A 13,859-nucleotide genomic window follows, 5' to 3' on the forward strand; every position below is an offset into this window, starting at 1 on the left:
GTGCTGTAGATTAAGCTAATCCAACAAAGTCACCCCTCAAAAAAGGTGAACTTATATTTACATAACATCAAATATTATATATTAAACTAATAATAAAGTATCAGAACCTAATAAAAACTCGAATGTTAGGAAAAAAATTTTGGTTTTGTTAAGACGCGAGCCACCGCCCCAAGAAAAACTCGTTACTGAATAGATACGCTGCTCATTACGGTTTTTTTTCCGTTGTCGATCGTTGTGTTTGGTCGTTGCGGACGTGACAAGACATCCGTTCAAGTTGATCGTAGTTCTTTTTATTACAGAAAGCACGCAGCCCTCTGACCGAACACGCTGAGCTACCGTGACGGCTACGCTAAACAACCAACATACTTTTAATACTTAATCATACTGTGTTACGGCTTGCTAAAACCATTAATCGTAAGTAATTATGTTACTAATTGAAATTTAATTATAACAAATTGTACCACGAACAATGCATTTTGGGTGGATCTTCAGTGTGTCACTGCCTTCAAATAGCCTATTCTCATAATGCGCAAGTTACAATAATTCTTTTGCCACGAATACGATGTACGTCATTGTTTTATTAGAACGAATCACGCAACTAACAACGGGTTTTCCAGTGATTCTCAATTTGCTGGTGCTCAGAAACGGCATATATACATATAGGCTTCAAATGAATGCCAATATGGGGCCTCACAACTCTGTACTGAAGGGAGACGGCGCGCGTGTGACGTAGGTGGCGTTGTGACATCTCATTGGTCAACGCTCAGACGCACGCTCAGAATATCTGACATGCCAGATACTGCTCTGCACGTTCGGAAAGACTCCCGAACGTGCTATTCCACACCATGACGTCATAAACTCGGCACACTCAACGCTCAACGTTCGGATGCACGGTTCGTGTTCCGACGGCTTAAGGTGCCAAGCGGAGGGTACTTTCTACTATCTGCAGCACCTTTTCTACGTGTTGATAGATATAAATAGGTATAGCGAACGAGAATCTGCTCTTGTCTTCAAGCTGGGCGAGCATTAGCAAACAGCATTCTGTGGTGTTGTGTTCGCATTCCCTTGACGTGTTCCGCTGGCTGTCGGCCGTTCAGGGAACAGTCAAAGGAAGTTCGCGTCGTTGCCTCATCGGCGCTAACAGTACAAAAAGCGTTCGCCCACAGTCTTATACAGGGTGGTCCATTGATCGTGACCGGGCCAAATATTTCACGAAATAAGCGTCAAACGAAAAAACTACAAAGATCGAAACTTGTCTGGCTTGAAGGGGGAAACCAGATGGCGCTATGATTGGCCCGCTAGATGGCGCTGCCATAGGTCAAACGGATATCAACTGCGTTTTTTTAAAAATAGCAACCCCCATTTTTTATTAAGTATTCGTGTAGTACGTAAAGAAATATGAATGTTTTCGTTAGACTGCTTTTTTCGCTTTGGGACAGGTGGCACTGTAATGGTCACCAACGCTCTGGTGGGCGGTTTGCGGGTTTAAATCACCTCGGGGTATGACCGTGCGGTGCATTTGACCTGCGGTCGTCGCACGGTGGTGCTGGCAGCAGTCCACATACGCAGAGGTGTGTTGGTGCATGTCAGAGTACGGTGCAGCGAGTAAGTGTGCAGACGTGTTCAGACGTTCCGATGGTGACTGTGTGTTGAATATGGCTCAAAGAACACATATTGATGACGTTATGAGGGGTAGAATACTAGGGGGACTGGAGGCTGGTCAAACACAGCAGGTCATAGCACGGCCCTTCCGTGTGCCACAAGGTGTGACCTCAAGATTATGGAAACGATTCCAGCAGACAGGAAACGTGTCCAGGCGCTACAGTACGGGACGTCCACAGTGTACAGCACCACAAGAAGACCGATACCTCACCATCAGTGCCCGCAGACGGCCACGGAGTACTGCAGGTAGCCTCGCTCGGGACCTTACCGCAGCCACTGGAACAGTTGTCTCCAGACACACAGTCTACAGACGACTGAACAGACACGGTTTATTCGCCGGGAGACCTGCAAAGTGCATTCCACTGACCCCTGGTCACAGGAGAGCCCGTAGAGCCTGGTGTGAAGAACACAGTACATGGTCACTGGAACAGTGGTCCCAGGTTATATTCACGGACGAGTCCAAAGTATAGTCTGAACAGTGATTCTCGCCGGGTTTTTATCTGGCGTGAACCAGGAATCAGATACCAACCCCTTAATGTCCTTGAAAGGGACCTGTATGGAGGTCGTGGGGCGGGATTATGATTGGTGCACGTACACCCCTGCATGTCTTTGACAGAGGAACTGTATCGGGACCATTTTGCACCAGTATGTCCACCTTTTCAGGGGTGCAGTGGGTACCACCTTCCTCCTGATGGATGATAACGCACGGCCACACCGAGCTGTCATCGTGGAGGAGTACGTTGAAACAGCAGATATCAGGCGAATGGAGTGGCCTGCCTGTTCTCCAGACCTAAACCCCATCGAGCACGTCTGGGATGCTCCCGGTCGACGTATCGCTGAACATCTGCAAACCCCTATGACACTTCAGGAGCTCCGACAGGCACTGGTGCCAGAATGGGAGGCTATACCCCAGCAGCTGCTCGACCACCTGATCCAGAGTATGCCAACCCGTTGTGCGGCCTGTGTACGTGTGCACGGTGATCATATCCCATACTGATGTCGGGGTACATGCACAGAAAACAGTGGCGTTTTGTAGCACATGTGTTTCGGGACGGTTTTCTCAACTTATCACCAGTACCGTGGACTTACAGATGTGTGTCGTGTGTGTTCACTACGTGCCTCTGCTATTAGCGCCAGTTGTGTGTAGTGCCGCATGGTGTGGCACCACATTCTGCAAGTATCCTTAATTTATGGGCATGAGTGTATTTCCGAAACAGAATACCCCACGCGTCTAGCTCCAACTACCATTCCGCGTTCAAGGTCTGTTAATTCTTGCCATGTGACCATAATCACACCGGGAATCTCTTTGGACGAGTCACCAGAGAACAAATGACAGCTCCAGAATGCACTGCCCTTTTATACCTTTCGAACGCGATAGTACAGCCATCTGTATATGTGCATGTCGCTATTCTGTGACTTCTCTCGCCTCTCTGTATAGCAGATCTTGTCAGATGGCCTATGTGACAGATCGTACGTATATTTCACATTTCAGTAAGCATATTTTACTGACATTTTCCTCCTTACGAGTACGTTAATACAGTCTTTGACGTGGTTCGCATATGTTACTGGTTCAACGTTTAACGTAAGACTGTGCCCATCAATGAGTAGATTATGATAGCGCCAAAACTTTTAAACTGGGTCAGTAATTATATGAAATGTTATAAATCACATATTTGTTACCCCCGGAAGCCATTAGACACGCATTATGCAGCTGGTATAAAGACCCATGAATAGCATTCCTCTTTTGCAATACAGATTCCGCACAGCAATTATCATCGCCAAAAGACAATAACGTATCGTCCAGAGTTACTAAGTACAGCCTTCTCAAACGCCTTCACGAAAGAATACGAAGTAAATATTCCAGAATTCGAATCGAGAACAGCTCCCAACATGAGTAACGTAGAAGTAAACATCCTCGGAGTAGTGAAGCAACTTAAATCACTTAATAAAAGCAAGTCTTCTGGTCCAGACTGTGTACCAAATGAGTTCCTTTCGGACTATGCTGATGCATTAGAGCCATACTTAACAATCATATACAACCGTTCGCTCGACGAAAGAGCCCGCTGGAGTGACCGAGCGGTTCTAGGCGCTACAGTCTGGAACCGCACGACCGCTACGGTCACAGGTTCGAATCCTGCCTCGGGCATGGATGTGTGTTATGTCCTTAGGTTAGTTAGGTTTAAGTAGCTCTAAGTTCTAGGGGACTGGTGACCTCAGAAGTTAAGTCCCATAGTGCTCAGAGCCATTTGAACCATATTTCGACGAAAGATCAGTACCCAAAGACTGGAAAGTTGCATAGGTCACGCCAATATTCAAGAAAGGTAGTAGGAGTAATCCACTAAATTACAGGCCCATATCGTTAAACTCGATATGCAGCAGGATTTTAGAACGTACACTCCTGGAAATTGAAATAAGAACACCGTGAATTCATTGTCCCAGGAAGGGGAAACTTTATTGACACATTCCTGGGGTCAGATACATCACATGATCACACTGACAGAACCACAGGCACATAGACACAGGCAACAGAGCATGCACAATGTCGGCACTAGTACAGTGTATATCCACCTTTCGCAGCAATGCAGGCTGCTATTCTCCCATGGAGGCGATCGTAGAGATGCTGGATGTAGTCCTGTGGAACGGCTTGCCATGCCATTTCCACTTGGCGCCTCAGTTGGACCAGCGTTCGTGCTGGACGTGCAGACCGCGTGAGACGACGCTTCATCCAGTCCCAAACATGCTCAATGGGGGACAGATCCTTAGATCTTGCTGGCCAGGGTAGTTGACTTACATCTTCTAGAGCACGTTGGGTGGCACGGGATACATGCGGACGTGCATTGTCCTGTTGGAACAGCAAGTTCCCTTGCCGGTCTAGGAATGGTAGAACGATGGGTTCGATGAGGGTTTGGATGTACCGTGCACTATTCAGTGTCCCCTCGACGATCACCAGTGGTGTATGGCCAGTGTAGGAGATCGCTCCCCATGACGCCGGGTGTTGGCCCTGTGTGCCTCGGTCGTATGCAGTCCTGATTGTGGCGCTCACCTGCACGGCGCCAAACACGTATACGACCATCATCGGCACCAAGGCAGAAGCGACTCTCATCGCTGAAGACGACACGTCTCCATTCGTCCCTCCATTCACGCCTGTCGCGACACCACTGGAGGCGGGCTGCACGATGTTGGGGCGTGAGCGGAAGACGGCCTAACGGTGTGCGGGACCGTAGCCCAGCTTCATGGAGACGGTTGCGAATGGTCCTCGCCGATACCCCAGGAGCAACAGTGTCCCTAATTTGCTGGGAAGTGGCGGTGCGGTCCCCTACGGCACTGCGTAGGATCCTACGGTCTTGGCGTGCATCCGTGCGTCGCTGCGGTCCGGTCCCAGGTCGACGGGCACGTGCACCTTCCGCCGACCACTGGCGACAACTTCGATGTACTGTGGAGACCTCACGCCCCACGTGTTGAGCAATTCGGCGGTACGTCCACCCGACCTCCCGCATGCCCACTATACGCCCTCGCTCAAAGTCCGTCAACTGCACATACAGTTCACGTCCACGCTGTCGCGGCATGCTACCAGTGTTAAAGACTGCGATGGAGCTCCGTATGCCACGGCAAACTGGCTGACACTGCCGGCCGAAGTGGCCGTGCGGTTAAAGGCGCTGCAGTCTGGAACCGCAAGACCGCTACGGTCGCAGGTTCGAATCCTGCCTCGGGCATGGATGTTTGTGATGTCCTTAGGTTAGTTAGGTTTAACTAGTTCTAAGTTCTAGGGGACTAATGACCTCAGCAGTTGAGTCCCATAGCGCTCAGAGCCATTTGAACCATTTGGCTGACACTGACGGCGGCGGTGTACAAATGCTGCGCAGCTAGCGCCATTCGACGGCCAACACCGCGGTTCCTGGTGTGTCCGCTGTGCCGTGCGTGTGATCATTGCTTGTACAGCCCTCTCGCAGTGTCCGTAGCAAGTATGGTGGGTCTGACACACCGGTGTCAATGTGTTCTTTTTTCCATTTCCAGGAGTGTATATTGCTTTCGAACATTATGAATTACCTCGAAGAAAAAGGTCTGTTGACACACAGCCAACATGATTTTAGAATACATCGTTCCTGTGAAACACAACTAGCTCTTTATTCGCATGCTATTGACAAGGGATTTCAGATCGATTTCGTATTTCTGGATATCCGGAAGGCTTTTCACACTGTACCACACAAGCGGCTCGTAGCGACATTGCGTGCTTATGGAATATCGTCTCAGTTATATGACTGGAATTGTAATTTCCTGTCAAAGAGGTCACAGTTCGTAGTATTTGACGGAAAGTCATCGAGTAAAACAGAAGTGATTTCTGGCGTTCCCCAAGGTAGTGTTATAGGCCCTTTGCTGTTCCTTATCTATATAAACGATTTGGCAGACAATCTGAGCAGCCGTCTTCGGTTATTTGCAGATGACGCTGTCGTTTATCGAGTAATAAAGTCATCAGAAGATCAAAACAAACTGCAAAACGAGTTAGAAAAAATATCTGAATGGTGCGAAAAGTGGCAGTTGACCCTAAATAATGAGAAGTGTGAGGTCATCCACATGAGTGCTAAAAGGAACTCGTTAAACTTTGGTTACACGATAAGTCAGTCTAATCTAAAAGCCGTAAATTCAACTAAATACCTAGGTACTTCAATTACCAACAACTTAAATTGGAAGGAACACATACAAAATGTTGTGGGGAAGGCTAACCAAAGACTGCGTTTTATTGGCAGGGCACTTAGAAAATGTAACAGACCTACTAAGGAGACTGCCTACTCTACGCTCGTCCGTCCTCTTTTAGAATACTGCTGCGCGGTGTGGGATCCTTACCGGGTAGGACTGACAGTATATCGAAAAAGTTCAAAGAACTTCAGCACGTTTTGTATTATCGCGAAATATGGGAGAGAGTGTCACAGAAATGACACAGGATTTGGGGTGGAAATCATTAAAAGAAAGGTGTTTTTCATTGAACGGAATCTTCTCACGAAATTGCAATCACCAACTTTCTCGTCCGAATGCGAAAAAATTCCGTTGACACCGACCTACATAAGGAGGAACGATCACCACTATAAAATAAGGGAAATAAGAGCTCCTACGGAAAGATATACGAGATTGGAATAATAGAGAACTGTGAAGGTGGTTCGATGAACCCTCTGCCAGGCACTTAAATGTGATTTGCACAGTATCCATGTAGATGTCCATAGGCTTACGCTCGGTATCTCAAATTCTCTTCCGATCCCACCAGTGCAGTACATCTCTCTGTTTTTTTTTTTGTTTTTTTTTTTTGTTTTTTTTTGTAGGAGGGGGAGGGGGAGAGGTCTGAAGGGGTGAGAGATTTGTAGAGGAGGAGGAAGGGGGTGCCGACGAGAGGACAGAAGAAATCAGAAATATGCGGTCAGACAAGTCAAAAATTAGATTTTCTGCTTACAGTTAGTGAGTGCATCTTTTGCCGTGTTGGCAGCATCAGCTTTGCCTGCAGCGTCACCAAGTTACTGCTGACACAACGCGTTCTTCCGTCTGCACTCTGCGATCTTAGCTCAGGATTACCCTTACTGTGCTCTGTAAAAGTAAGTAGCATTTCGTATTTGTTTTGTACATAGAGTGAAAAGTCTGCTGAAAGAAATGTAGCGTATTTCTTTTGCATGTCGGTATTCCGGTTGCCGATCTTGCGGGCACTGGAGAAGATGAGGCGCTCTTCGAGGTCTAAATCGCTTGTCTGTTCCCGTCCTCTGAGTGCCCTTCACTCTCTACAACGCCGATAAAGCAGCCCACAATATCCAGGGCACCCTCCTCCAACAGCAGATTTCTCATCCACCGGGTGACAATAATTAGGCTGAGCACCCAATCTAGCCAAGTATTTAGCATCTGTTCTTGGCCCTCACGTCGCTAAATGCGAACATCACATTCCCAATTCTATGGTGTTTATTCAGAGATTGAAGTCCTTGTCTCTTAGTCCCTGCGATTTGCTTGTGAGCTTTGATGTCGTGTCGCTTTTTACCCGGGTTCCTCTGGAAGAATCCTTGCAATTAATTGGTGAGAAACTGGATGAGGAAACAACCAGGCTTTGTCGCCACGTGCTGACGTCGACGTACTTTTTATTCAATGACAAATATTTCGAACAGACTGACGGAGTGGCTATGGGGAGCCCATTGTCCCCAATAGTCGCCAATCTTTTTATGGAAGATTTTGAGGACATGGCGCTGAAGACGGCGTCCTTAAAACTAACCTGTTTCTGGAGGTACGTTGACGACACGTTTATGCTGTGGCCTCATGGGAGAGAAACTCTTGACCGCCTCCTAGATCATTTTAATTCCCTGCATCCTAGCATCAAGTTTACCATGGAGGTGGAAGGTGATGGGAAGCTTCCGTTTCTGGATGTTCTGGTGTACAGAAAGGATGATGGGACACTGGGACACAGTGTTTATCGAAAGCCTACGCACACGGACCGTTACCTACATGCTTCTAGCTGTCATCCATCGTTCCAGCGTACGGGGGTCCTGCGGACGTTGGCGAGAAGAGCTTATGCCATTTCAGATGGAGAAAGCTTGACACAAGAATTGGACCACCTTAAGGTTGTGTTCAAGCAGAATGGCTATACAGATAAACAGATCCGTCGTGCCTTCCAGTTTGGACCATCGCCTGAACCACCAGAAGATACCTGCAAATCGGTGGCTTTTCTGCCTTTTGCTGGGAGCATTTCCTCGAAGATAGGAAGAATTCTAAAAAGATATCATATCAAAAGTATTTTTCGTCCGCCAGCCAAGATTAGAGCGCTTCTTGGCTCTGTTAAGGATGACTTGGGTTTGAGGAAGCCCGGTGTGTACAAGATCCCTTGCCACTGTGGGAAGGCTTATATTGGCCAGACAATCCGGACCATTCAGGACCGATGTGTTGAGCATCAGCGGCACACACGGCTGCTTCAACCTGAGAAATCCGCAGTGGCGGAGCACTGTCTCACCGAGGGACACAGAATGCTCTATGACAAGAAACAAATGGTTGTCCCTGCATGTCGCTGTTGGGACTGTGTTTTAAAAGAATCCATAGAGATCCGTTTATCTGACAATCTTATTAATAGAGACAAGGGTTATCTTTTAAGTAAGACTTGGGACCCGGTGTTATCTGACATTAAAAAACAACGGTCTGTGTTTCAATCGTCGGAATAAAAAAATTTTTTTCTTTTATTTTTGACAGCGATATCTCGATTTCGCCTCTGTCCACCACTGGCGGCGCGGTATGTCTACTGCGCTAGAGTGCAGTCACGGCACCTTCTCGCGCACGCGTTGTGGGTCTTCTGCGGCCTATATAGGGGCTGCCGCTTGCGCTGGGAAGTCAGTTCCGGCGAGATTGTGCACCAGCGCTCTCACCTGAAGATGGCGGCCAGTTGGACCGCGGAAATATTGTGTCATGAAGACGTTGTGATCCGGCTGCATACCCGAGAAGAATACAGGGTGATTCAAAAAGAATACCACAACTTTAGGAATTTAAAACTCTGCAATGACAAAAGGCAGAGCTAAGCACTATCTGTCGGCGAATTAAGGGAGCTATAAAGTTTCATTTAGTTGTACATTTGTTCGCTTGAGGCGCTGTTGACTAGGCGTCAGCGTCAGTTGATGCTAAGATGGCGACCGCTCAACAGAAAGCTTTTTGTGTTATTGAGTACGGCAGAAGTGAATCGACGACAGTTGTTCAGCGTGCATTTTGAACGAAGTATGGTGTTAAACCTCGTGATAGGTGGTGTATTAAACGTTGGTATAAACAGTTTACAGAGAATGGGTGTTTGTGCAAAGGGAAAAGTTCTGGACGGCCGAGAACGAGTGATGAAAATGTAGCACGCATCCAGCAAGCATTTGTTCGCAGCCCAGGAAAATCGACTCGCAGAGCTAGCAGAGAGCTGCAAATTCCACAATCAACTGTATGGAGAGTCCTACGAAAAAGTTAGTTATGAAACCTGAACGTCAACTACCCGAGGCGATGGATCGGCCGCCAGGCAGCCCGTGACAGAGCACTTCATCACTGGCCTCCAAGAAGCCCTGATCTTACCCCCTGCGATTTTTTCTTATGGGGGTCTGTTAAGGATATGGTGTTTCGGCCACCTCTCCCAACCACCATTGATGATTTGAAACGAGAAATAACAGCAGCTATCCAATCTGTTACGCCTGATATGCTACAGAGAGTGTGGAACGAGTTGGAGTATCGGGTTGATATTGCTCTAGTGTCTGGAGGGGGCCATATTGAAACACTTTTAATGTTCTGCTGCGATGTACTGTACCATTACATACCGGTAACATTTCTTACAAAACGGGCTCAATGTGGGTACATCAGTGCCCACAGGAGTCAGAAAGCGCAGGATTGCATTCTGCACGGGAGCACCAAGGATGGGCGTAGGTGTGGTGGCTACCTCTCCCGATATGCTGCGCTTCAGATCAGCACATGTGTGAATGTTCCCCCGGTAAACCCTGTCCTTCACGTAGCCAGACAACCAGTAATCACGGGGAATTGAGTTCAGGTCATCGTGCTGGCCGAGCAGCTGGAAAAGGTGGGCTGATAATTCGATCGTTTCCAAGTGTGTTTCCGACAAACAGGTGGACTTCACGAGCGATCTGCGGTGGGACCCCATCTTGCACAAAAACTGTTTGGGTTCAGTGCGTCTCTCTCCTGTAGGGAGGGTATAACGTGCTGGCGAAGCATATCGCGGTAACGCTGCATGCCTTTGATCCTTGAGCGCCAACCTGTTCAAAAAGTGTTGTGACTTGGTAAGACAGCCAAGCCACTATGAGGAAGCCGAAAGGCTCGCGTTTAAGCTCACGCAGGATGGCGTGAGGTCTGGAGCATTTAAGGAAGTTAGACTTTAGCAAGAAAGGTCGTAGCTGTTCGAATACTTAACTTTAATCCATAATTGTTGAACATCGGTCTGGCGGTACATGCATCACAAGATAAATAGCAAATGATAATGGCGCCTTGCTAGGTCGTAGCAAATGACGTAGCTGAAGGCTATGCTAACTATCGTCTCTGCATACCCGAGAAGAATATTATCAATTATTACGCCGGGAAAGCCTTCGTAGTCACATCGGAAACTAATTGCTAGGTGGGCCATAGACACGGGTTCACAGGTAGATGCCGTGTTTCTTGACTTCCGCAAGGCGTTCGATACAGTTCCCCACAGTCGTTTAATGAACAAAGTAAGAGCATATGGACTGTCAGACCAATTGTGTGATTGGATTGAGGAGTTCCTAGATAACAGGACGCAGCATGTCATTCTCAATGGAGAGAAGTCTTCCGAAGTAAGAGTCATTTCAGGTGTGCCGCAGGGGAGTGTCGTAGGACCATTGCTATTCACAATATACATAAATGACCTTGTGGATGACATCGGAAGTTCACTGAGGCTTTTTGCGGATGATGCTGTGGTGTATCGAGAGGGTGTAACAATGGAAAATTGTACTGAAATGCAAGAGGATCTGCAGCGAATTGACGCATGGTGCAGGGAATGGCAATTGAATCTCAATGTAGACAAGTGTAATGTGCTGCGAATACACAGAAAGATAGATCCTTTATCATTTAGCTACAAAATAGCAGGTCAGCAACTGGAAGCAGTTAATACCATAAATTATCTGGGAGTACGCATTACGAGTGATTGAAAATGGAGTGATCATATAATGTTGATCGTCGGTAAAGCAGATGCCAGACTGAGATTCATTGGAAGAATCCTAAGGAAATGCAATCCGAAAACAAAGGAAGTAGGTTACAGTACGCTTGTTCGCCCACTGCTTGAATACTGCTCAGCAGTGTGGGATCCGTACCAGATAGGGTTGATAGAATAGATAGAGAAGATCCAACGCAGAGCAGCGCGCTTCGTTACAGGATCATTTAGTAATCGCGAAAGCGTTACGGAGATGATAGATAAACTTCTGTGGAAGACTCTGCAGGAGAGACGCTCAGTAGCTCGGTACGGGCTTTTGTCAAAGTTTCGAGAACATACCTTCACCGATGAGTCAAGCAGTATATTGCTCCCTCCTACGTATATCTCGTGAAGAGACCATGAGGATAAAATCAGAGAGATTAGAGCCCACACAGAGGCATACCGACAATCCTCCTTTCCACGAACAATACGAGACTGGAATAGAAGGGAGAACCGATAGAGGTACTCAAGGTACCCTCCGCCACACACCGTCAGGTGGCTTGCGGATTATGGATGTAGATGTAGATGTAGAAATGAGAGCGTAATTTGTCGGTGAACCATCGCTAGCCAAGTCGGCTGTACAACTGGGGCGAGTGCTAGGAAGTGTCTCTCTAGACCTGCCGTGTGGCGGTGCTCGGTCTGCAATCACTGACAGTGGCGACACGCGGGTCTGACGTATACTAACGGACCGCGGCCGATTTAAAGGCTACCACCTGGCAAGTGTGGTGTCTGGCGGTGACACCACACAAAAGAAACGGGCCAGTGATGAACATAGCCGTGAAGCTACACTGTACGGTGACACGTTCACCATACAGAGGAACTTCATTCACAGTGATTGGAGGTACGGTTGTAACACCATAGCTCTAATTCTCTACTGATTTATTTTGCCTTTTGTTTTTTTTAATGTTACATCGTTGAGCTTCTGTAAATGTCATCTTCAACTTTTTTAGTCCTGTCTTTCTCAGTTGCATGTAATATTACGGTATATTGATAATTTTTACTTATGGACCGTCTGACAGCAAACCACACACACACACACACACACACACACACACACACACACGCACACACACACAAAAGAATTATATCACACCAAAACACACACACACCAAAACACACACACACACACAAATGCATACACGAACAGAGAACCGACTCGTGGAGATAACATCTTGGACCTACTGATAACAAACAGACCCGAACTTTTCGACTCTTTAAGTGCAGAACAGGGAATCAGTGATCATAAGGCCGTTGCAGCATTCCTGAATATGGAAGTTAATAGGAATATAAAAAAAGGGAGGAAGGTTTATCTGTTTAGCAAGAGTAATAGAAGGCAGATTTCAGACTACCTAGCAGATCAAAACGAAAATTTCTGTTCCGACACTGACAATGTTGAGTGTTTATGGAAAAAGTTCAAGGCAATCGTAAAATGCGTTTTAGACAGGTACGTGCCGAGTAAAACTGTGAGGGACGGGAAAAACCCACCGTGGTACAACAACAAACTTAGGAAACTACCGCGAAAGCAAAGAGAGCTTCACTCCAAGTTTAAACGCAGCCAAAACCTCTCAGACAAACAGAAGCTAAACGATGTCAAAGTTAGCGTAAGGAGGGCTATGCGTGAAGCGTTCAGTGAATTCGAAAGTAAAATTCTATGTACCGACTTGACAGAAAATCCTAGGAAGTTCTGGTCTTACGTTAAATCAGTAAGTGGCTCGAAACAGCATATCCAGACACTCCGGGATGATGATGGCATTGAAACAGAGGATGACACGCGTAAAGCTGAAATACTAAACACCTTTTTCCAAAGCTGTTTCACAGAGGAAGACCGCACTGCAGTTCCTTCTCTAAATCCTCGCACAAACGAAAAAATGGCTGACATCGAAATAAGTGTCCAAGGAATAGAAAAGCAACTGGAATCACTCAATAGAGGAAAGTCCACTGGACCTGACGGGATACCAATTCGATTCTACACAGAGTACGCGAAAGAACTTGCCCCCCTTCTAACAGCCGTGTACCGCAAGTCTCTAGAGGAACGGAGGGTTCCAAATGATTGGAAAAGAGCACAGGTAGTCCCAGTCTTCAAGAAGGGTCGTCGAGCAGATGCGCAAAACTATAGACCTATATCTCTGACGTCGATCTGTTGTAGAATTTTAGAACATGTTTTTTGCTCGAGTATCATGTCGTTTTTGGAAACCCAGAATCTACTGTGTAGGAATCAACATGGATTCCGGAAACAGCGATCGTGTGAGACCCAACTCGCTTTATTTATTCATGAGATCCAGAAAATATTAGATACAGGCTCCCAGGTAGATGCCATTTTTCTTGACTTCCGGAAGGCGTTCGATACAGTTCCGCACTGTCGCCTGATAAACAAAGTAAGAGCCTACGGAATATCAGACCAGCTGTGTGGCTGGATTGAAGAGTTTTTAGCAAACAGAACACAGCATGTTGTCATCAATGGAGAGACGTCTACAGACGTTAAAGTAACCTCTGGCGTGCCACAGGGGAG

The sequence above is a fragment of the Schistocerca serialis genome, chromosome 11 (assembly GCF_023864345.2).
Source record: "Schistocerca serialis cubense isolate TAMUIC-IGC-003099 chromosome 11, iqSchSeri2.2, whole genome shotgun sequence".
Classification (NCBI taxonomy): Eukaryota; Metazoa; Arthropoda; class Insecta; order Orthoptera; family Acrididae; genus Schistocerca; species Schistocerca serialis.